Source organism: Narcine bancroftii, chromosome 5, assembly GCF_036971445.1.
Source record: "Narcine bancroftii isolate sNarBan1 chromosome 5, sNarBan1.hap1, whole genome shotgun sequence".
Classification (NCBI taxonomy): Eukaryota; Metazoa; Chordata; class Chondrichthyes; order Torpediniformes; family Narcinidae; genus Narcine; species Narcine bancroftii.
Window position 1 is genome coordinate 246,699,013 of NC_091473.1, and position 25,081 is coordinate 246,724,093.

General features: G+C 41.3%; 2 long non-coding RNA genes across 2 annotated transcripts in view; both read left to right on the plus strand.

The window, feature by feature from the left end:
- LOC138765145 (uncharacterized) overlaps positions 1 to 25,081 on the plus strand; it is a 129,810-nt gene that overhangs the window by 9,868 nt on the left and 94,861 nt on the right. The window lies entirely within an intron of this gene.
- On the plus strand, positions 790 to 10,035 carry LOC138765146 (uncharacterized). Its single transcript, XR_011358502.1, has 2 exons — positions 790 to 874; positions 9,813 to 10,035. It is a non-coding gene; the product is annotated as an uncharacterized lncRNA (long non-coding RNA).

The following is a 25,081-nucleotide window of genomic DNA, read 5'->3' on the forward strand; positions in this document are numbered from 1 at the left end:
AGGAAAAATATCATAAGAAAATGGGTGGCGCAATTAATCGTAGCAGTTAGCTCATGCTGTTACAGCTTCAACAATTGGGTTCTGGGTTCGAATCCGGCACTGTCTTTAAGGAGTTTGCATGTTCTCTACATGTCTGCATGGGTTTCCTTCAGGTTCTCCTATTTCCTCCTGCCGTTTAAAAAATGGACTGGGGGTTTGGAGGTCAATTGGGCGTATGTGGGTGGCGCAGACTTGTGGGCCAAAAGGGGCCTGTTACCGTGCTGTATGTACGTCTCATTCTTTTTTAAAACATTTATGATATATCATGAACTTGGAGGCTCTCATAACTCTTTGAAGTTAATAAATAACTTTTGAAATGAAATTGTCATGCAGGAAAGCATCAAGTTGTGCACAGGAAGCTTCTACAATCTCCAGTATGATAATAGCCAGATGATCAGTTTTAATAAGCTTCACTGAGAGACAAATATTGCCTTAGCCAGAAGATAATCCCCTGTTCATCTTTGGAATAATATCAGGGTTCTTTGAATGTCTGCACACTTCCTTGAAGCGATGTCCAGCTGATTGTACATCCATTTAGACGTACAAACAGCTGACTGCTGGCTCCATACCACACCTCAAAAAATAGATCTCTGAGCATGTGAGGCACAGCAGATTGTCCTCACAATAATGGGCGAAGAAGCATACAGTCAACAAGGTGTTGCCTGGCAATTGTTGCTAGGGGATAGGGAAAAAAAACCACTCTAACCCTGCACAGAGGGACACTGAGATTTTTGTGTTATGAAATGGCAAACAACTGCAAACTCTCATCTTCCAAGTCATTTTGTTTTTGTGCGGTCAATGTGAGGAGGAGCATTGGCAAGGGTAACCAGCGGGGGTGAGAACACAATCAACCGATCATTTGTTAGAAACAGCTATTGATTTTTTTCCCCCCTGAATTAATTACATTTTCTCCAGATTCCTGCAGCTACTTTTCTCCAAATCAATCACTGAATTTGGTGACAATTTGATTGTTGTTCCTCTCTCTGCCCTGTGTTCCTTGCTTGTTGCAACCTTGTATTCTTTTCTTAGTAAATTGTTCTGTCCGCCTTCACTTTGAATGAGATTTATTCCGACAGTTATTGTGCGGTTTAATAGGTTTATGATACTCAGCCAGGACTTGGCAGATACTGGCCCAGCTGCCTACATCCATTGAAAAGAATAAGTTCCTTATCTGTTGCCTCAGTGACTTCCTTCATTGAAGAGGTGTGAGCAGCAAAGCCTTTAACCCTTTCCTGACCGTTAAACTGGATCTGTAATACTGTGCAGACACACGTTTGGCTGTCACCATTCTGCATTGAACACCAGGCAATAATCATATTAATTAAATGAAAGATAATACATGAGATTAACTTCCTCTGTACACGCATCTTGATTCACTGATTAGCACAATCACCTAAATTCCTACGGCTGTCGTTTTAATGCGCACTGTCGCACTGCATTAGACCAAAGAGAAAATACATTTTGATTCATCTCATTTCTTTAGAAAAAAAATTAAATTGTGGAAATAGAAGAGAGTCTTCAGAGATGTGGAGAGGAGTTAAGGGCCTATGGCGCATGTATAGCTGTCTTACAAAGTCGCCACCCTACGTCAATCACCGTGGTGTCAAACCCCACCACACATCAGATCCCCATCACATGAAATCATGTGATCTCTTGGAAGAGGTGAAGTGACCAGATTAGAAAAGAAAAAGTCATTGGACCCATTAGGCCTGTGCCATCATTCAACATCAACATGTCCTATATGTCCAATACAATATTCCTAAACGCTTCTCATACTCCTTGGTGCCTTTATGCTTGGCAATGATCTTTTTCCTTCTCATCTGCACTCATTGACCTGGCCTCCATTCAGATTTCAGATTTATTGTCAGAACACATACATGACATCACATATAACCCTGAGATTCTTTTTCCTGTAGGTGCGGCAAAATTATCACTAATTAGTCATGCAAAAACAAATAAAGATCTGTAAACAGATAAGAAATGTAAGCAAACTGCAATACAGAAGTAATAAAAATAAATAAATAAATAGATAGATAGATAGATAGATAGATAGATAGATAGATAGATAGATAGATAGATAGATAGATAGATAGATAGATAGATAGATAGATAGATAGATAAATTAATGCACAAGTAAGAGTCCTTAAATGAGTCCCGGATTGAGTTTGTTGTTGAGGAGTCTGATGGTGGAGGGGGAGCAGCTGTTCCTGAACCTGGTGGTGCGAGTCTTGTGGCACCAATACCTCTTTCCTGATGGCAGCAGCGAGAACTGTGTGTGTGCTGGGTGGTGTGGATTCTTGATGAGTGCTGCTTCTCTCTGACGGCAGCGTTCTCTGTAGTTGTTCATGATGGTGGGGAGGACTTTGCAGTGATATCCTTGGCTGGGTCTACTACCTTATGAGGGCTTTATGCTCAGGGGTATTGGTGTCCCCATACCAGACCATGATGCAGTCTGTCAGCATGTTTTCCAGCAGGGATTCAGGTGTCATATGAAACCTCCATAAAATTCCTGAGAAAGTAAAGGTGATGACGTGCTTTCTTCATGATGCCATTTATGTGTTGCATCCAAGAAAGATTGTCCAAGATAGTAACCCCCAAGAACTAAAATTTTCTCACCCTCTCCATGACTGATCCCTTAATGATCACTAGATTGTAAACCTCTGGCTTTCCCTTCCTGAAGTCAACAATCAGCTCCATTCAGACAAGTTTTTAATCTCCCTCCTTTATGCTAACTCATCCCCTTCCTTTATACAACCCACTACTGTGGTATTGTCAGCAAATTTGTAGATAGTGTTATTGTTGAAACCAAGCCACACAGTAGTAGGTATAAAATGAGCGGTTATAAAATGAGGGCTAAGAATGTAGCCCTGTGGTGCTCCGTTACTGATAGAGATTGTGGAGGAGATGTTCTTCTCAATCCTCACTGAATTTGGTCTGGAGATGAGAAAATCCATGCTCCAATTACACAGTAGGGTGATGAGACCCAGGACTTAAAGTTTACTTATCAGTTTTGGGAGATGATGGTGTTAAATGCCAAAATGTAGTTGATAAAGAGCATCCTGATGAATGCATCTTTACGGTCTAAGTGTTCCAGGGCTTTGTGTAGAGCCAGAGAGATGACATGTGCAGTAGATCTGTTGCTATGTAAATGAACTGGAACATATCCATGTCACTGCTCAGACAGATGATATGCTTCAACACCAGCCTTTCATAAAACTTCATCACTATTGATGTAAGTGCTATTGGTTGATAGTCATTAAAGCAGGTTGCTATGCTTTTCTTGGGCACCAGTATGATTGACACAGGTACCTGCCTGAGTGAGATGTTGAAGATATCCATGAATACATTAGTACGTTATCCAGCACAGATTTTTAACACTCGACCGGTTACTCTGACTGGACCATTCCCTTCAACGACAAGAAATCCAACAGGTTCACCACACCCTGAATGAAGCAATTTCACCTACCTCGATCTGAAATATCTAACCCTATATTCTAAGACTGTTTTACATAAGAAATAGGAGCAGGAGGAGGTTGTCTGGCCTGTTGACCCTGTTCAGCCCATGGATTCGCTCCACCTACCTTCCTTTTCCCCATGACCTTTAATTACCCCACTTTTCAAAAAATCTACCTGTGTCTTAAGTGTATTTAATGAGGCAGCCTCTACTGCATCCTTACACAGAGAATTCCACAGATTCACTACTCTTTAGGAAAAGCTGTTTCTCCTCATCTCCTTCCTAAATCAACTCCTCCAAATCTTGAAGAGATGGCCCCAGATTTGGCCAACCAATGGAAACAACTGTCCTTATCTATGTCTTTCATAATTTTATATGTTTCTCTAAGATTCCGTCCCATACTTCTGAATTCCAGTGAGTATAGTCCCAGGTGACTCAACCTCTCCTCATAGGCTAACCTCTCATTTCTGGAATCCATCTGGTGAACCTCCACTGCATTGGCTCCAAGGCCAGTACAGTATATATGTATTTTCTCAAGTAAGGAGACCAGAACAGCACACAGTACTCAAGATGCAGCCTCACCAGTACCTTGTACAGTTCAGAAAAACCTCCCTGCTCTTAAATCCAATCCCTCATGCAATGAAGGTCAACATCCCATCTATCTATTTGATTACATGCTGCACATACAAACCAGCCTTCATGCACAAGCATTCTCAAGTTCCTCTGCATGGTAGGCTACAATTTTTCACCATTTCAATAATAGCCTGATCTATTTTTTTTTTCTTTTGAAGTGGACGACCACATTTGCCAAATATCATACTTAACCTATCTCTATCTTTCTGTACACTCTCCATGTCCTCCACACAATTTGCTTTATCACACAGCAAATTTAGCTACGTTGCGCTAGGTCCCCTCTTCCAGATTATTAATGCATACAGTGAACAGTTGTGAGTCCAGCACTGACCCCCTTCAACACTTAGCTCATCTCTGACTGCCAACTGGAGAAAGATTCATTTATCTCAATTCTCTGCCTTCAATTGGTAAATCAATCCTCTATCCATATCAGTATATTACCTCCAACTCCAGTCATCCAGAATGCCCTTCATGGAGCACTTTATAGAATGCATTTGGAAATCCAAGTGTTCAACGGTAATGTATAACCCCCCCCCCCACCCCCATCCACTGCAATCAAAGAACTCCAATAAATTTGTCAAATGTGGGTCTGATCTTACTGAATTAGATGGAACAATTTCTATCCAGATGAATCATTTTCTTCCTATTGATAGATTTGAACATTTTTCCAACTTCAGCTGTCATGCTAACTGGCCTACAGTAATCTCCCTTCCTCCTAATATAATTTTATTAAACAGTGGCTGTTTTCCAATCTTCCAATCCACTGGCACCTGCTCAGGATCTGAAGAAATTTGGTAAATTATCACGAATCTGTAGCTTCCACCAATTTATTCAGTACCCTGGGATCCATTCCATCTGGTCCAGTGGACTTATTTACCTTTAGATCTACTAGTTTGCTCAGTAATGCCTCTCTAATGATAACGATTCAAACAAGACTCTCACCACCCTTCGAAGGCCTTTTCACAGTGAAGACAGACACTAAATAGACAATCGATATCTAGGCCATTTCTGCATTATTTCCACCTTCTTGTCTTCCAAGATACCCATGTTCACTTTAGCCATCATATTTCATTTTATATGATTATGAAAACCTTTACAATCAGTTTTTTATATTTTGTGCTCGTTTCAAGATCAACCTTTCCATTCTTTATTGTTTCTCTTAGGTTCCTCTAGCGGATGAAATATCCTTCACACGTCCTGCCTGTACAGCTCTGTCATTCATTTTTATTTTTCGATGAGATCCATAATATGATGAACACAGTCGCACCATGCCAGCAATTAGTTGGACAAACTCAAACTGCATTCCCCTCTCTTAAGTATATCCTGTCATAGGAAGGTCAAACTGCAAACATGTTCTTACCAAGACACTGTCCAGTAAGACAACCTTGCTCCTGTATTCAAAGTGGCATTTTCCTTCTGAACTGTTTTCTTCACCAGCATGTTTGCTTTCAGTGATGGTGTACAAGGACACCAATGTTCCTGCATTCAGCGATGGTGTACAAGGACACCAAGATCCCTGTATTCAGTGATGGTGTACAAGGACACCAAGGTCCCTGTATTCAGTGATGGTGTACAAGGACACCAAGGTCCCTGTATTCAGTGATGGTGTACAAGGACACCAAGGTCCCTGTATTCAGTGATGGTGTACAAAGACACCAAGGTCCCTGTATTCAATGATGGTGTACAAGAACACCAAGGCCCCTGAATTTTGTCATCACCTTTTCCCAATCTATGACTATTTAAATCATATCCCTTTTTTCTTTTTCTTCCATGGATTTATGAAATAGGCTGATTTTGAGGAAAGAACTCTGGAAAAGACCACAGTCCATCTCCAAGACTAAAATAATCTCATCCAACAATGGCCCTAACCAGCCTAGGTGCAGACCAGCTCAAGCGCAAAGATAGGAGAAATTGAGGTTCCTATGTAACACCTCCTGTGATGCACTCTATACCTCTTGTGTCTTACTTACAATCTATTCCCCCAGAGCACTCCCTTCCATTCTGCTCTTGTTACAATCTGTGTTCTTCGTGCCCATTGTTATAGAACATTTCCTTTCTGTCCTTGCGATAACATATGGTCGCCTCTTCATACTGTTGTTACTATCCATTCTGTTCCTGCTCTTGTTGCGATCTATTTCCCTCCTATCCTCTGTGATACATCCTTTTTCCTATTGCCTTTTGTTACAGTCTTAACTTTGTTGCAGTCCACCTTCTCATGTCCTTGTCACTGTACTGTCCTGCACTGCAACACATTATGTTTGTGCCCTTATCTCAATCTGTTTGCCCCCATATCTTTGTTACATCCATCTCCGAGTACTTTGCCACAATTCGTACATAGTTATAGAGCAGGGGTGTCAAACTCAAATTCACAAAGGGCCAAAATTAAAAACTTGGACTAAGTCGTGGGCCAAACTAAATATTTATTGAAAATTTTCAACAACATCTGCATGTTTTCTCTTCTTTCAACATATGTAATGTTAAACTTTTTCTTATTAAAATAAATGTTTAATAAAAGTTTTGGTTAAACTCTTTCCGGAAGAAGCATTATCAAATGAGAAATAAAATATTCAATAAATAATATTTCTCTATAGCCTTTAAGCTCCTTTTAAATGTATTTTTTTTCACAAGCCAACAAGTCAAAAAAATAACAACTTGCTTCAATGAAAATCCAATCTTTCAACTATGAACGGTCCAAAGTGAACCAAAGAAAATATTAATCCAAGCTTAGCTTGCTACACTGTGATTTACTCTGATGCACCTGGGTCTAAACCAGATACTTGGCATCTCTTCTTAGATGCAAGTTCATCAAACTCTGGGGTCAGAGTTTTCCTCCCACCTGTCTTGAAAGGTCCTGTTTTCTGTCTTTCATTTGGCCATTTTTCGTAAGTTGTGAGTTGGGCGACAGGTGGCAGATGCGAATGAAAGTAAAGTAAAGAGAGGAGGTGGGGGCGATTAGCGGGCTGACGGGCCTGCGCCCACACATTTGCAAAGCATTCTGGGATTTGTAGTATTAGCTGTGCATGCGCTATACTGGCGCGGCGGCCAGCGGGCCAGCTCTAATACATATTTGATATGATCTTGCGGGCCAAATATAATTATATCATGGGCCAAATTTGGCCCGTGGGCCTGAGTTTGACATGTGTGTTATAGAGCATTATAGCACGAAACAGGCCCTTTAGCCCATCAAGTCTATGCCAACCATTTACACCGGATTTGGTTGATATTCTTTTTCATTTGAATCCTTCCCATAAGGGTTTAATAAGTAAAATTTACAATAATTTATTAAAATTGCAATCGATATCAAATGATAAAATTAGAGGAGCTTGGAAATTGGAACTTCAGTCATTTCTCCCAGAGAAAGTTTGGGAAAAGATTTTTGTAATGGTTAATACCTCTTCATTATGTTCTCGACACACATTGATTCAGTTTAAAGTGGTACATCGGGTTCATAGGTTGAAAGATAAATTGGCCTGTATCTTTCCTAATTAGTCCCATGTGTAATAGAGTAAATCACAAATGCCCACACTAACACATATGTTTTGGTCTTGCTCTGTACTGGAGAAGTATTGGACAAATATTTTCAAGACTTTGACAATTATACTGGGTATTAGATTGCAACTGAATCCATTGACTGCTATTTTTGGAATTATAATTCAGAGGTGAGTCGACATTTCACTTCCACACATCAAATTGTTGGTTAGAAGGACCATTTTATTTAAATGGAAAGCTCCTAATTCACTTCCTTTGATGCAATGGCTCTCTCAAATTATGTCATGCTTAAGTTTAGAAAAAATTAGAAGTTTGACTTTTGATACCTCCGTTAAGTTTGAAGAGACTTGTCATCCTTTTATAGATTATATTCGTATGAGTTCATCTGTATTTTGACTTCACCTTCCAGACTGTTCTGGATTTCTGTTGTTGCTTTTTATTGGCAAAGACCAGATAAATAGTTTGTACTCCTCTGTGGTCTCGAACTCTCCGTTTAGGTTGCCCAACCTTTATTTGCTTTTTTTTTCATTATATTGGTAGGATAGATGGGGTTTTAATAATTTTTTTAAAGTGACGTCACAGGTGGATAGGGTTGTAAAGAGAGCTTTTGGCATATTGGCCTTCATAAATCAAAGTATTAAGTCTAGAAATTGGGATGCTATGGTAAAACTGTATAAGACATTGGTGAGGCCAATTTTGGAGTAGTGTTTGCAGTTTTTGTCACCTAACTATCAGAAAGATATCAATAGGATAGAAAAAGTGCAGAGAAGATTTACTAGAATGTTGGCCAGACTTCAGGAACTGAGTTACAGGGAGGGAAAAGTTAAATAGGTTAGGACTTTATTATGAGTGGATAGACAAGGTAAATGTAGATAGGTTTTTTTTCACTGAGGGTTGGTGAGATACAAACCAGAGGACATGGGTTAAGAGTGAAAGGAGAAAAGTTTAGGTAGAACATAAGAAGGAACTTCACCCAGAGTGTGGGGGGAGCATGGGATGAGTTTACAGGTGAAGGGGTGAATGCAGGCTCAATTTTAACATTTAAGAGGAATTTGGACAGGTACATGGATGGGAGAGTTATGGAGGGCTATGGACAGGTGCAGGACAGTGGGATAAGGCACAGACTAGAAGGGCCGAAGTGGCCTGTTTTTGTGCTACAATATTCTATGGTTCTAATTGTAACTTAGATATACAGGACGGGTAAATGGCCTTCCAGCCCCATGAGCACCTGCCCCATGAGACCAATTAACCTGATAACTCTGTAGGTCTTTGGAATGTGTGGGGGAACCGGAGCACCCAGAGGAATCGCACGCAGACACTGGGAGAATGTACAAACTCCTTTAAGACAGCAGCGGATTCGAACCCAGATCGCTGGCGCTGCTATGGTGTTGCGTTAACCGTGCCACCCTAAGTGCTAAGCTAACCATGAAAACTCCACATTGACAGTGGCGGAGGTCAATCGTGATCTGGCACTATAAGACAGTGGTTCAACTTACTGTAATGCTGCTCTTTCTTTGATCTCTTGTTGCCACCTATTCCCCTCATGCCCTCTTCTTCCCCTCAAGTTCCGATTGCAATTTATTTCACTTATTCCCTTGCCACAGAGTACTTCCATTACACATTTCAAATCAAAAATTCCTCCATTAGTCAAAATATGTCAAACCTCTCTCTGTATTATTGACTCCACAGGAATCTTTCTAGTCTGTGGGCATCAAGTTTAACCTCTCACTTTGAGCTTGCCGAAAATGCCGTATACAAATTCAGGCTACTTCGCCCTTACATTTTTGATTAATTGAATAGAATCACTGCTGGATACCAAGTATACAATGGCTGCTTTTCTCTATACCCATAGCCCAGAATATGCACATGATTTGAGCCTCATGCTGTGTCCTTCCAATGGAGTAACCATGCCTCATGATCACATTATACTACACCACTGCCGGCTTGATGAGTCACTTCCAAACAGTTTTCTTTCTCTGTAACTATCTGCTTACCAAATGAATTCAGCTTTCTGAAATGGATTAAGATGTGACATGTCACTACACATGTGTCTCAGTGCATCACCTGCATTTAATGCCATACCTCTTTGTCAATAATCCCTTGACCATTAACCCCCTTTCATATATTTCAAGCACTTACAAGCAGAGAAATTCCTTGCTGCCCCCACTTTGATTTTATGTATTTTTTTTAAATCTAGAGATACAGCACTGTATCAGGCCATTCTGGTCCGCATACCTGCGCCACTCAATGACCGATCAACCGACAAACCCCATACATTTAAATGGGCGAGGCAATGGGAGAACCTGGAGGAAGCCAGCACGGAGACGGGGAGAATGTACAAACCTCTTACAGATAGCGCCAGGTTGCTCGTGCTGTATGCAATGCTAATGGCAAAATAATAAAGCAGACAGTTTCAAGGATTCATTTGCAAAGCCTCATTTCATGACATGGGAAATGAAAGAACCTTTTTATTTCTGCTGGCTGCTTTCCCCTTTGGATTGTACAGAAGTAGCCATTCCCTGAACTGATGCACTGCATAGTTAAATTCCTATTTAAATTCCTGACCAATGTTTTTCTGCGTGCAGGTTTACCATCGACAGATTAATAATATTACTGTGATATTTGATGCTAACATATTAAAAATAACAAACGAGGGATTTTGGCCTTACCTTGAATTTATAGGGAAAGAAGAAGGAGAGTGGGGATACCAAGAATAGCTGAATGAACTCACAGGTCAGACAGAATCCATGGAGACATATGGCCAGACAACACTTCAGGTTAAGTCTCTTTATCAAGACTATATAAAATAGGTGAAATTACATAAAGAAATGGGGAAAGACATTAAGGGAGGAGCCTAGAGGTGATAGGGTATAGGACACACGAATAGTTTCCATCCAGTCGAAAGAATCACTAGAGGCCTGCTGATCGCACTATAAATTTCTGGTCTAATCTCAGCAGGAGACCACTGATTAACGAGCTGTGCTGTGTTTCTTGGTAACTTGTCAGCCATTTCTGCAATCATTTCTACTGATTGAACTCAATAAGTGATATATAGAGAACTACAGTGAGAAAATGAGAGAGAGAGAAAGAAAGAGAAAATGAGAAAGAAAGAGAAAGAAAGAGTGAGAGAAAGTGAGAGAGAGAGAGAAAGAGAGTGTGTTGAACTGCAGTACATTCTTTAATCTGGCTCAGCCCCATCCTGTGGCTGGACCCGTGGCTCCTCCCTCTTGACCTGTATAAAGGCTCCAACACCACAACCCCTCCCCAGAAAGCCTGGGTCACAGCACAAGATGACCTTCAAGTTTATTGTAAATAAAACCCTATAGTTCTGTAACTCCAGTCTTTTGAGTTATTGATAGCGCATCAGAGAGAGAGAAAGAAAGGGAGAGAGAAAGAGGAAGCAAGAGAGAGAAAGTGGGAAAGGAGTAGATAAAGAAGAGATTGAAGCAGTGGAAGGAGATGAGAGTGGAGTTGGCTAAAATTAGAAAAATCAATGTCCAACTGAAGTAATGTCCCACACATGTATGATTTTATGACTATATTCGATAGAGCCCTTTAACTAGAAGAGTGTGATGGCCCGGAATTGAGGAGATCGGGCCGGCACATCGCACGGCAGCAGACGCAGACAGAGATCACTAAAGGGACTCCCAGGACAACGAACCGGCAGTGGTAGAAGCTGGGGCAGCATCAGACCAACAGCCCTAAAATGGCATTGGTAAAGCTGCTCAGCTAACTCAGCAGAAACAGGCTGGGGAAGAAGAGCATTTATATGCATGGACGTTCCCACCTGCAATTGTTACTCATACGGCTGAATCAGTCAATCAGCAAAATTGGAGGGAACTTGAACAGTATAAAAGCAGCCTTTCCAGCCCTAATAAAGGAGTGAGCTTAACCTGCCACACTGTATGTATGAGTGTTTCTTTGTTGCGGTCGGCTACAAGAGTAATTTATTTTAACATATCAATTCTCAATGTAAAATTCTCAGTTTTAGTTGATTAATTGTTTATAGACAATAGACAATAGGAGCTGGAGTAGGCCCTTCGGCCCGTCGAGCCAGCACCGCCATTTTACAGATCATGGCTGAGAACTGGCCATTTCTGCCTTCCATAATTTTGGCCCAGTTCAGTATAATCTGGTCCACAAATTTCTACTACGAATACCTCACATGAACATAGAAACTCAGTCTGATCTTAACTCTTACTTAACTGCCACGTTGAATCATCTGGTCCCACCCTATCAGAGATATTCCCTTTGTTCTACCCATTTCCAACTTTGCTTCTACCAAATACTATTTTTTTTTCTTTCTTCCTTCTTCAGTTCTGTCGAAGGATCTCTACATTAAAATGTTCCTTTTTTCTGCAGTTGTTCTCAGAATGTTGCCAAAGTTTTCCTTCTTTGTAACTTATTTGAAGGGAATATCTTTAAAAACAATGCAGGAAGCAATTATCACCAGATTTTACGAGGTCTATTGGAAGATACTTTTGGAGAGGTGAGTATTTAATTCTTTGATGAGGTTGGATTTCTCTTTCTCTTTCTCTCTCACTGTTTCTGCTGAGTTAAGTGAAGGGATTGTATCATTTTCAGCCTGTACTCTTCACACAGAGAGAGCTTGCTATTCTGTTACAACTCTCCATGACTTCAGGACATCCAACAGTGATTTATATCTAAGCGATTATTTTTTATATGTGCTCGGAGTTGTCATGTTAACAAGATGCAGGGAGCTACAGCCAAGTTTAGAGTACACTATTTCCATCCAAACAAACTGGTAGTTTCTTCTGCATTCTCTAACACTAAATGCGTGCAGGACTGTTGACAGCTGTTTAACAGTCAATTTCACTGAAATCGATATTCTTGTACATGCCAAATGCAAATGAACAATCATGGATTCCTTTCCAATGTATTTGTCAAATAATTCAACCTTAATGACATTGTTCAATGTTAGTTGATCAACATAGTGAGGTCAATTTTAGTTATAGGTGCTTTCAGAGATCGATTGACAAAGTGTTGTATCTATTATTCTTTTTAATTATAAGGTGACCAAAGCCATCTGATACAATACCTGGCAATGGAATACAGGGAAATCTGATGATGGTAAATTAAATTAAATGGTATTGCAAAAACAACAAATGCAAACATACTGTGTATATGGTAATATATGGTAACCTATGACTATGTCCTCCTTTAGAATGGCCACCCTAGAAAGGGCAGAGATAGGTCTCTGATAGAAGAAGGAAGGGAATGGGGTGGAGAACTGGAGGAAGAGGACCAGAGGAATGAGGGAAAGAGAGAGACCTAGGGAGGGGATTAACAGAAATTAGAGGTCGATATTGGTCCTGTCTGGTTGGAGACTGCCAAAATGGAATATTAGGTGTCGCACCTCCAATGTAACACAAATTAATTGGGATTATTATAAAACAAGATGACATTCGGTAGGGCAAAGGAATAGTAAAATGAGTTCAATATGCAGGTAATATTATGAGAGGGTTAGGAAGGAAACAGATGGAATAATGTTATAAATAGATGCATAAAATCTAACACATTTGTTTTGTTTATACATCACAGGTTGGGCCTCAGCTGGAGTATGATAAAAAATAAGATCTGGTTTATAACACATAGGGAAAGAAATGAAGGCCGTAACATTTGCAAAGGTCACCAGGCCATTACCAGAGAAAAATGCACTTCCATTTTAAGAAGCAGAGGGACAAGTTAGAACTGGCTGGTTAAAAATCTGTCTCTTTTCTGAAGGACATAAATGCATCTAATCTATTTTAGTGTATTGGCTACAGCATTACACTAAATTATCACTTCTGTTCTTAAAATCCAATGATTAACTTGCCTAGTTAATGCTCAATAAATAACACTTGCATTACCTTAAGGTTCCCTGTGGTACTGGAATAAGTGAGGGAAGGTGTGGTAATGATGTATTTAGAGAGCAATTGTAACAATATACATTGATTGAAATGTATAGATGTGATTGACATTACGGGTGGGGAAAAAAACTGAACAGTTTTCTTTTTTGTATCAGAGATTCCTGAAAATGAACTCAGGAAAATCAATAGACATGGCAGAATCCATAATCTGTTGGTGGCATAGTAATGCCTGAGACAAAAGGCCTTGGGTTCAAAATTCAAGGGGCTTAATTTTAAATTAAAAAAACAATAATTTAGACATACTGCACAGTAACAGCCCATTTCATTCCACGAATCTGTGGCACCCAATTTACACCCCTTTAACCTACACTCCAAGTATGTTTTGAAGGGCTGGAGGAAACTGGAGACCCAGGAGAATAGACATCCAGACAAGGGGAGAATGTACCAACTCCTTACAGACAGTGCAGGACTCAAACCCCAGACCAGCCCGATTGCTGGAGCTGTAAAGGTGTGGTGCTAAGTGTTACGCCAACCGTGCCATGTCTGGGATGACACTTCAGTAACATGCTTCACTGTCAGAGATCCAATTTTTCAGATAAGTTATTGAATGTCTATTAAATCTATTGAGGCACCAGAAGTCTATCCCTCAATCAACATCTCTAAGTAATCATACAGTAATGATGCAATCATTATCCCACCAAAGGAGGCCATACAGCCCATCAAGTTCATAGTGTATTCCTTCCAACCAATCTTAGATCTTTAGTCTGAAACTATGCACATTCAAATTACTTTCCTTTTAATGCCAAATATATTCCTTTTCATAATCCCTGATTGTGTTTCCACCCATCCTGCAGGCTGTAAATTTCAGACCATTGCCTTCAATGTGGTTCTAATTAGGTCCAGTAATATGTGACTTTAATAAATCATCAACACATGTTGATTTCACCTTGTCTCAAAGATCAGTAAGAAACTACTTCCAGAAGTAATAATCTTCATGGAGACGAAACATCATATCAAACAAATCTCTGAATGTGGAACAAGCTGAGGAGGCAGGCCTTCCCTCTTGGATCTCAGGTTAGTAATATTGCCCTCAGAGAGCCGAAATATGGGGGTCCATCACACGTACAGGTACTCCCTGACTTGCAACCTATGCAACTTGCGTCCGACTGCACATATGAGCAATTTTTTAAAAAATATATTTCAGCGTATATGTCAACTGGAAGATAGGTCGACCCACTCTTTTTCTTAGCCTAATTTTAATGGTTTTATGGCATATTGGGTGTATAAGTCGATCCATTCCCCTCCCCCCCCCACCCCATTTTCAGGATGTCCGGCCTTCCCAAAAACACGCCAATCACCAAGTAACAAAGCTGTAAATTAAGCAAGTAAAAAAAAAACAGGAGTGGCGACCTCGTTCTCCCGGCGGGAGGGGAAACCATTGGCCTAAGTGTTGATATATGGTCCCATATACTAGGACCATGCACAGCATAAAAAGTTGAACACCCCATTGCCACCCTCACAAATCATCTACCCTCGCGCCCCAATTCAACATCTGCGCCATCAGCGCACAAGTTTGCAGTTTATCAATTGGCCTCGTCAGTTAGCTCAGAGCCCATAGATTTCGAGTGAAGGAAGTAATCTTCAATGCCAAAGGATTACCTAAGAAGTAGCACAACCTCGGTAGCAGGAAATAAATCAGGGAATTCCATTTCTTTTGCACCTTTTGATCCCAATATGGTCGTCACATTTAATGGAACTAATCAAAAGATCACACAATTTGGAACTATAAGCTGTACTTAGAATTTTGCTCAAATTGCCGGGGGTGGGGTTAAAGATAAACTGGGAGGGAGGAAAAGAGGAGCTGAAGATAGTAAGGGCAGGAGGGGAAAGTAGGTTTTTTTAAGGATCCAAGGGAGATAATGGACTTTCTCAGAACCCTGCCACTACTTCAGGATTAAATGTGAGTGTAAATAAGGTGGTAAGAGGGAATCGGTGGGGAGGGGGGTCTGATAATCTGTAAATTTTGTAATTGTGAAGAATACAAGGGGGGGGGGGGGGGAATTTTTTTTCCATTACGTTTCTTTCTTTGGCTTGGCTTCGCGGACGAAGATTTATGGAGGGGGTAAAAAGTCCACGTCAGCTGCAGGCTCGTTTGTGGCTGACCAGTCCGATGCGGGACAGGCAGACACGATTGCAGCGGTTGCAAGGGAAAATTGGTTGGTTGGGGTTGGGTGTTGGGTTTTTCCTCCTTTGCCTTTTGTCAATGAGGTGGGCTCTGCGGTCTTCTTCAAAGGAGGCTGCTGCCCGCCAAACTGTGAGGCGCCAAGATGCACGGTTTGAGGCGTTATCAGCCCACTGGCGGTGGTCAATGTGGCAGGCACCAAGAGATTTCTTTAGGCAGTCCTTGTACCTTTTCTTTGGTGCACCTCTGTCACGGTGGCCAGTGGAGAGCTCGCCATATAATACGATCTTGGGAAGGCGATGGTCCTCCATTCTGGAGACGTGACCCATCCAGCGCAGCTGGATCTTCAGCAGCGTGGACTCGATGCTGTAGACCTCTGCCATCTCGAGTACCTCGACGTTAGGGGTGTGAGCGCTCCAATGGATGTTGAGGATGGAGCGGAGACAACGCTGGTGGAAGCGTTCTAGGAGCCGTAGGTGGTGCCGGTAGAGGACCCATGATTCGGAGCCGAACATGAGTGTGGGTATGACAACGGCTCTGTATACGCTTATCTTTGTGAGGTTTTTCAGTTGGTTGTTTTTCCAGACTCTTTTGTGTAGTCTTCCAAAGGCGCTATTTGCCTTGGCGAGTCTGTTGTCTATCTCATTGTCGATCCTTGCATCTGATGAAATGGTGCAGCCGAGATAGGTAAACTGGTTGACCGTTTTGAGTTTTGTGTGCCCGATGGAGATGTGGGGGGGCTGGTAGTCATGGTGGGGAGCTGGCTGATGGAGGACCTCAGTTTTCTTCAGGCTGACTTCCAGGCCAAACATTTTGGCAGTTTCCGCAAAGCAGGACGTCAAGCGCTGAAGAGCTGGCTCTGAATGGGCAACTAAAGCGGCATCATCTGCAAAGAGTAGTTCACGGACAAGTTTCTCTTGTGTCTTGGTGTGAGCTTGCAGGCGCCTCAGATTGAAGAGACTGCCATCCGTGCGGTACCGGATGTAAACAGCGTCTTCATTGTTGGGGTCTTTCATGGCTTGGTTCAGCATCATGCTGAAGAAGATTGAAAAGAGGGTTGGTGCGAGAACACAGCCTTGCTTCACGCCATTGTTAATGGAGAAGGGTTCAGAGAGCTCATTGCTGTATCTGACCCGACCTTGTTGGTTTTCGTGCAGTTGGATAATCATGTTGAGGAACTTTGGGGGACATCCGATGCGCTCTAGTATTTGCCAAAGCCCTTTCCTGCTCACGGTGTCGAAGGCTTTGGTGAGGTCAACAAAGGTGATGTAGAGTCCTTTGTTTTGTTCTCTGCACTTTTCTTGGAGCTGTCTGAGGGCAAAGACCATGTCAGTGGTTCCTCTGTTTGCGCGAAAGCCGCACTGTGATTCTGGGAGAATATTCTCAGCGACACTAGGTATTATTCTATTTAGTAGAATCCTAGCGAAGATTTTGCCTGCAATGGAGAGCAACGTGATTCCCCTGTAGTTTGAGCAGTCTGATTTCTCGCCTTTGTTTTTGTACAGGGTGATGATGGTGGCATCACGAAGATCCTGAGGCAGTTTACCTTGGTCCCAACAAAGCTTGAAAAACTCATGCAGTTTGGCATGCAGAGTTTTGCCGCCAGCCTTCCAGACTTCTGGGGGGATTCCATCCATACCTGCTGCTTTGCCACTTTTCAGTTGTTCGATTGCCTTATATGTCTCATCCAGGGTGGGAACCTCATCCAGCTCTAGCCTTAGGGGCTGTTGAGGGAGCTGGAGCAGGGCGGAATCTTGGACTGAGCGGTTGGTACTGAAAAGAGATTGGAAGTGTTCTGACCATCGGTTGAGGATGGAGATCTTGTCGCTGAGGAGGACTTTGCCGTCTGAGCTGCGCAGCGGGCTTTGGACTTGGGGTGAGGGGCCGTACACAGCCTTTAGAGCCTCGTAGAAACCCCTGAAGTCGCCAATGTCCGCGCTGAGCTGTGTTCGTTTGGCGAGGCTAGTCCACCACTCATTTTGGATCTCCCGGAGTTTGCGCTGAAGATGGCTGCATGCGCGACGGAAGGCTTGTTTCTTCTCTGGACAGGACGGCTTTGTAAGGTGAGCCTGTTTGTTTAAAGTTTGTTTAATGTTTAAAGATTAATGTATTTTTGATGAATAAGGGGAGCTTAAAGAAAAGGAGGGAGGTACCAGTGGTAGATGGGTACATTGGGCATGTCTCATAATGGCAGGGGGGAGTGGTGCCAATAGCTTGGTTATTGATGCCCAGGGGGAGGAGGGGGCATAAAGATAAACGGGGAGGGGGGATTTATGGGGTGTTTTTCATTTTGTTATCAATGTAATTTAATTGATTGTATTTTCAGTTGTTCGGGGGGATAAATACAGACTCTGTAAGTTACATGGATCTAAAAAAAATTATAATGTTTGTTTGATGAGTCTATGAAAATTAAAATAAAATATTCAAAAAATTATTCTAATCTATATAATATATGCAATTTTTACACATTTAACTTTGTATTTTCTTTTTCAAACTTTTTATTAATCATATCATAGGTGAATAATACATGAGGAGGATCGGAGAACATAATCCAAAAGGGAATAAATATCACTATGTGACATCATATGATATAACATATTGCATTAAACCACAATTAACAAATATGTTCTCATCTCAAAATGAAATCTTCAAAAAAATTATTATATAAAACCCCACCTAATCTAAAAAAGAAATCTGGGCAGCCTATCCTGACATTTTATTAATAAAATGCAATTGTCTGGTCTTCACCAACAAAGAGAAAGGAAATAAAATATAATCCGGAAGGGAAAATAGTTATACTAAATCATGTGGAAGTCATTCATAAAAGGTCAAGTCTCTTCAAATTTAACAGAGGTATCAAATATATGACTCCTAACTTTGTCTAAATTTAAACATGATATATTTGGAGAGAACCATTGAGTCAAGGTAGGTGGATTAGAATCTTTCTATTTAACCGTCTAACCATAAAACAATTACAGCATGACAACAGGCCAATTTGGCCCTTCTAGTCCACACTGACCCAAGTACCCTCCCCTAATCCCACTTACCAGCACTCTGCCCATATGCCTCCATCCCCCTCCCATTTAAATAAAATAGCTCTTCTAGTCCACAATGTAGAAAAGGCTACAACCCGATGTGTGGAAGTGGGGACGAGTTCCCACTTCTGGAACTATATTTCCAAAAAGATCATTAAGTTGCAAACTGATATCCAGTATAGCTGACAAAGTCTTGAAAATATTTATCCAATACTTCTCCAACATGGGGCATGACCAAACTATAAGAGCTAGAGAAGCTACTTCTGATTTTGTGAGCAGCACGGTTAGCGCAGCAGTTAGCACAACGCTATTACAGCGCCAGTGACTCGGGTTCAAATCCAAGGATTTGTAAGGAGTATGAACATTCTCCACATCTCGTGTGGACTTTTCCCGGGTGCTCTGGTTTACTCCCATCATACAAAATGTATGGGATTGTAGGTTAATTGAATGAAATTTGGCAGTACGGGTTTAAATGGCCAGAATCAACTTCCAATGTGTTGTTAAAAAAAAACTAAATAAAAATTTAAATGATATGAAATAATTAACTGATGTTAATAAATTGGGTACCCCCAATTTTGTGCAGATCTGAAAATTTAAATTGATAAAAACAGAAATAAACACCTAAATAAACATTAACTTTATTTTCCTCATTAAAATAGAATTTGATTCTACCGGGTCTGAATATAATGAAAAGGGGAACAATATCGAAAAAACCTAAGTAAGTCATCCAGAGACCTATGTTTAACTCTCTTCGTTACACCTGGAGAATATTTTTTTTAATTAAATGAGCAAAGCTGAGTACAAATCTATCAGATTGTTGTAAACCAATGGATTGAGGGACAACCATTTTGTAGTGACCATCAGTTTATATATAGGTCAGTCATATATAATTACACACACACACACACACACACACACACACACACACACACACACACACACACACACACACACACACACACACACACACACACACACACACACACACACACACACACACACACACACACACAATGGTTCACTGTTAACTGCTCTGTGAAATGGCCAGCAAATGAAACAAAGCCAATGGTGTTATAATGTAATAAATGAAACCAGATGGACCATTCAGCATTCTCCACTGATTAACAGGGTGATTATCAATGGGCAATGATAACGGCTTTGTCAGTAATTATCATTTTCCATGAAAAAATACATTTTAAATAAATCAATGGACTAAAGGAAGTATGAGAATCAGAATCAGAATTAATGCCATGAAATTTGTTGTTTGCGGCAGCGTTACAGTGCAAACATATCTATAAATCACATAACAAAGCAAATAAAATAGTGCAGGATAAAGACAAAGTGAGGTAGTGTCTGTGGTTCTTGTTTATTCAGAAATCTGATGGCGGAGGGAAAGAAGCTGTCCTTGTGCTGCTGAGAGCATGCCTTCAGGCTCCTGTACCTTTTTCCCAATGGTAACGTGGCCTGGGTGGTGGGGATCCTTGAGGATAGAGGCTGCTTTTTTAAACATCACCTCTAGTAGATGTCCTCGATTGTGCTTGTGATGTCACAGGCCAGTTAACAACCCTCTGATTTTCAGTCCCTTGACAGGTACGACACCAGGGCCTGACACCTTACGAGGGTTCATTGTCTTGAATGATGTTCCAATGTCGGTCTGTCTACTCAGTCTGCTGCAACAGCAAAGACCTCCCAATGGCCAACCACCAATTCCGCACCCCACTGCCATCCTAACATGTCCTCGTGTTCTGCCAACTTGGGGGTACTCTTGACTTGGAGGAACAGTATCTTATGTTCCATCTCAGTAGTCACCAACCAGTTATCAACCTCCAATTTCCATTAACTCCTCCCTTGGTCTCCCTATTTCCATCATTCCTCTGCCTTCCTTCCTCCAGTTCCACACCCCCTTCCCTTCCTTCTCCTATCAGAGAACTTATCTTTCTCAACCTTCTGCCCTCTCGCCTATCCTCTCATTTAGACCATAAGCTATAGGACTAGAAGTAGGCCCTTTAGTCCATTGGGTCCACACTGTAATTCCATCAGAAGCTAATCCATCCTCCCACTCAGCTCCACTCCCCTGCCTTCTTTCCGTAACCTTTGATACCCTGACTATTCAGATACCTATCAATCTCTGCCTCCACAGCCACTTGTGGTAGCAAATTCCAGTGGTTCATCCCTCTCTGGACAAAGAATTTTTTTCTGCATCTGTTTTCAATGGGCTCTCTTCAATCCTGATGCTGTGCCCTCTTGACCTAGACTTCTTTATCTCCTACTATATCTACCTCTCACCTGCTAGCCTGTGCTCGTCCTCTTTTCCCTTCACCCCTCCCCACCCCATCTTCTTAAAACAGGCATCTTCCTGATTTTCGGAACTCCTAAAGGAGGGCTAAGTCCTGAAACTGTCCTTTACTTTCTATGGGTACTGCTTGACCTACTGAGTTTCTCCAGCACTTTTGTGCACTAGGATCAATGGACAAGGTAGGACAAGAACACACAAATAGTTAAGCAGTCAAAAAGTTCATGATGACTTTCAAGTTTGTTTTCCCCATATTATATGGCTGATGTAAAATGACATGTCAGCAAAATTCTCCTTGGAAAAAATTTAACTCTAAAGGCAGGTTACTGCAAATTGCTAATTAAAAATGAAAATGTGAAATTCATCACACTTTAATGAAGCTTAATGAAGCTTACCTAGTTTAATTTTCAATGTACATCAAATAAAGGCCTTTATTTACTTCATGCCTGAGTTGTGAGTCACTTTGAAAAGGATTGAAAAATACATCGACAACATCCCCATTCAAATTCACATGAAAGCAATTGTCTACTTTGGACATGGCTCTGTCAAGTCAAGTTTATTGTCTTCTGATTGCACAAGTACAACCCGACAAAACAGCGTTCTCCGATCCTCGGTGCAAAACACAACTAGACATAACACACATACAGACAAACGATACCTATGAAGGACAAGTATTTATATAGACAAATAAATATAGTTTCATAAATATAAGAGATGATAGCATGAGAAGTTCCTTTGGTCGATCAGCATTCTCACTGCCCGTGGGAAGAAGCTGTTCCTCAGCCTGGTGGTGCTGGCTCTGATCCTCCTGCTTTTCTTTCCCGAAGGGAGCAGCTGAAAGATTTTGTGTGCAAGGTGGAAGGTATCCTCAACGATTCTGTGCATCCTCTTCAGACAATGATCCCGGTAGATCACGTCGATGGTGGGGAGGAAGACTTCAGTAATCTTCTCTGCCTGTGGATTGGCCTCCGATACATTTCTCTGCAGCAACCGTACCACATTATGATGCATCTGGCCAGGACACTCTCGATAGAGCTCCTGTGGAAGGTTGACATAATGGTGGCTGGTAGCCTTGCCCGCTTCAGTCTTCTCAGCAAGTGCAGTCACTGTTGCACCTTCCTGACAAATGAGAAGATTTGTGTGAGCGAGGCTTGTTTCTTCACAATGGAGATTATTTCCGGCTCTAATAACCACTTGCAGTAAAACCACTAGTGTTCAAGCTGCAACAGATATTGTCTGGGACTAAGGAGCAGGAAGTTTTAATTTACAAGTGTCCACCATGCTGCATTATTTTACTGGATCTTTCATTGATTGAACCAAAACGTTGATTCCAATCATTAATGAGTACACGGAGATCTCTGTGAGTGTTAGTTCATGAAATAAATTGGATCTATAAGGCACATCCCACAAAATCAGAATTTCTCAAGGCAGCAAACTATACAATGCTTAGCCACTTTGTAATGTCAAAAAATGTCAGTCAGTTTGCAAACTCCAAATCAATAGGCTGCAAGGAGATAAAAGCTCATCTCCTATTTTAATTGCATTGCTGTTATTTGAGGGCTAAATACTGTCCAGGAACTTTTATACAGTAAAACCCTTGGTATCCAGAATTCAAGCAACCAGCAGCCTCAAGCAATTGGCCAAAAAAAATCAAGGAAAAAAATTAAAATAAATAAGAATAAAATAATAAGTAAAATATATGAGTTTAAAATTGTAAAAGTAAATGTTCTCTGAAGTAACGCATAAACCTTTGGTAAAGATGTGAGCAAATATTCAGGCGGCGGAGGGCCTTGGTCGTCCTTTGCTCGTAGCAGCTGTTTGAATAAAGTTGTGTGAAATGAATGGCTTCACCCAGGATGAAGAGCTGGTTGATGCCGCTCGCCGTTAGAGTGTCTCCTTATCCCTGCTTAATAAAAGTCAACCCTGTTAGAGAATTTATCTCTGTAAACTTGGTGGGGGGGTCATTCTCTGTAATTTTATTGTTTGATTTTTGGCAGGCTCTTTGGAGGGGGAGGAACCTGCATTGCACAATTAGCTGTTTTAATTTCCAAGCCAAGCAATAAGTAATAAAACATGAAAATCATGCAAACATTGGGCATGAACTAAAAACACAAAGCGGGAGAAACTCTGCAGGTCAAACAGTGTCCTTTATATAGCAAAAGTAAAAATACATAACTGATGTTTCAGGCTTGAGCCCTTCATCAAGGAACAGAAAAATGTTGGCAGGCATCTGAACGAGAGTTGGGGGGGGGAGTGGTGGTCACAAAGGCAGGAGGTGATAAGTGGAGAATGGAGGGAGGGGACAGCAGTAATCAAGGGAAGACGGGATGACTGGGTGAAGGGAGGGAGGAGAACTGGAAAGGGGAGGGAAGAGGGAGGGGGAAGAGGAGAACAGTTTAGCAGAAACCAGTAAAGTCGCTATTAATGCCATCTGGCTGGAGAGTGCCCAGACGGAAAATCAGGTGTTGTTCCTCTAATTTGTGGGAGGTCCAGGTGGGACAGTTCACAGATAGACATGTGAGTGTGGGAGTGTGACACAGAACTGAAATGGCTGGCTACTGGGAGGCCTCTGCCACTGGTGTGGTCGGAGCGAAGGTGCTCAGCAAAGCGATTTCCCAATCTGCGCCCAGTCTCTTCAATGTAGAGAAGCCAAGCATTAAGTACTTTATTAAATGGTGGTGGTTCCATATCATTGATGCTGGAGATAGATAATGGTCAGGGTTCACAAAGAAGAAAACCCATCAGTTGCAAACACTCCAAGTGAGCTCGTAAGCTAGGAAGGCAAAGGGGAAGCAGCACAAGGTCAGATATATTTATTCACCACACAGAGAATGTAGTGGAGAGGTCCAAAATAGATTGCAAAGGTAGGCTTTGAGAGAGGCAATTCTATCCGGTGAGGCTAATGAAACGGAAAGGTCATGAATTAGCATTGAACATAAGGCACTTTCAGGATGTCAGGCAGTGACCTAGCCTCATTCAGAGAACAGGATTGAAATGTTATAAACCAAAATCTATCACACTTGCTCTACTGTATCAAATTCATCCTTGAACTCACCATATTCACGACCAAACTCTTCCAATATTAAGATTCTCCAAAGATTAAATTAATTCCTGCTCAATTTGATACACAGTAATGATATAAAAAGAGAGTTTATTGTCATAGACAGAGGTACAATGCACAGAAATTCTTATTTGCTGCAGCTGAACTCCTATCAAAGCAAAAGCAAAATTCTGTGAATAGTTGATATGCTTGAAAAAAGCAGAAAATGCTGCAAATACTCAGTAATTCAAGTAGCATCTGTTGAAAGAGAAGGAGCATGAATATTTCAAAACATTGGTGTTTCATCAAACTATTCTGTTCATTCCCAAGATGCTTTCAGATCTGTAGAGTATTTCCAGTTCATTCTGTTTTACTTCCTTCTTAGTTTCTCGATTGGAATAGACTGAAGTGTTCAATTGCTTTCCAGTCGAATTTTAGTGTACTGGACCTTTTTCTTTTCACTCCCTCCACATTTTTTGAACTAAGCACATGATCCTGGTCCTGAATGTTAATACTCCTACTACCATAAGATATAGGAACAGAAGTAAGCCATTTGGTCCATCGAGTCCACTCCGCCATTCCATCATGAGCTGATCCATTCCCCCACTTAACCCTTCTCCCCTGCCTTCTCCCTATAACCTTTGATACCTTGACTATTCAGATACCTATCAATCTCTGACTTAAATAAACCCAATGACTTGGCCTCCACAGCCACTCATGGCAGCAAATTCCAGAGGTTCTCCACTCTCTGGCAAAAGAAATTCCTCAACATCTGTTTTTAACAGGTGCCCTTCAATCCTGAAGTTGTGCCTTCTTGTTCCTGACTCCCTTACCATGGGGAACAACTTTGCCACATCTACTCTGTCCAGGACTTACAACATTCAAAATGCTTCTAAGAAGATTTCCTCATTCTTCTGAACTCCAAGGAGTACAAGAGCTGTCAAAGATTCCTCACGTGCTAATCCCTTCATTCTAGAAATCATTCTGGTAAATCTCTTCAATGCCAGAACATCCTATCTTATATAACAAGCCCAAAACTATACCCT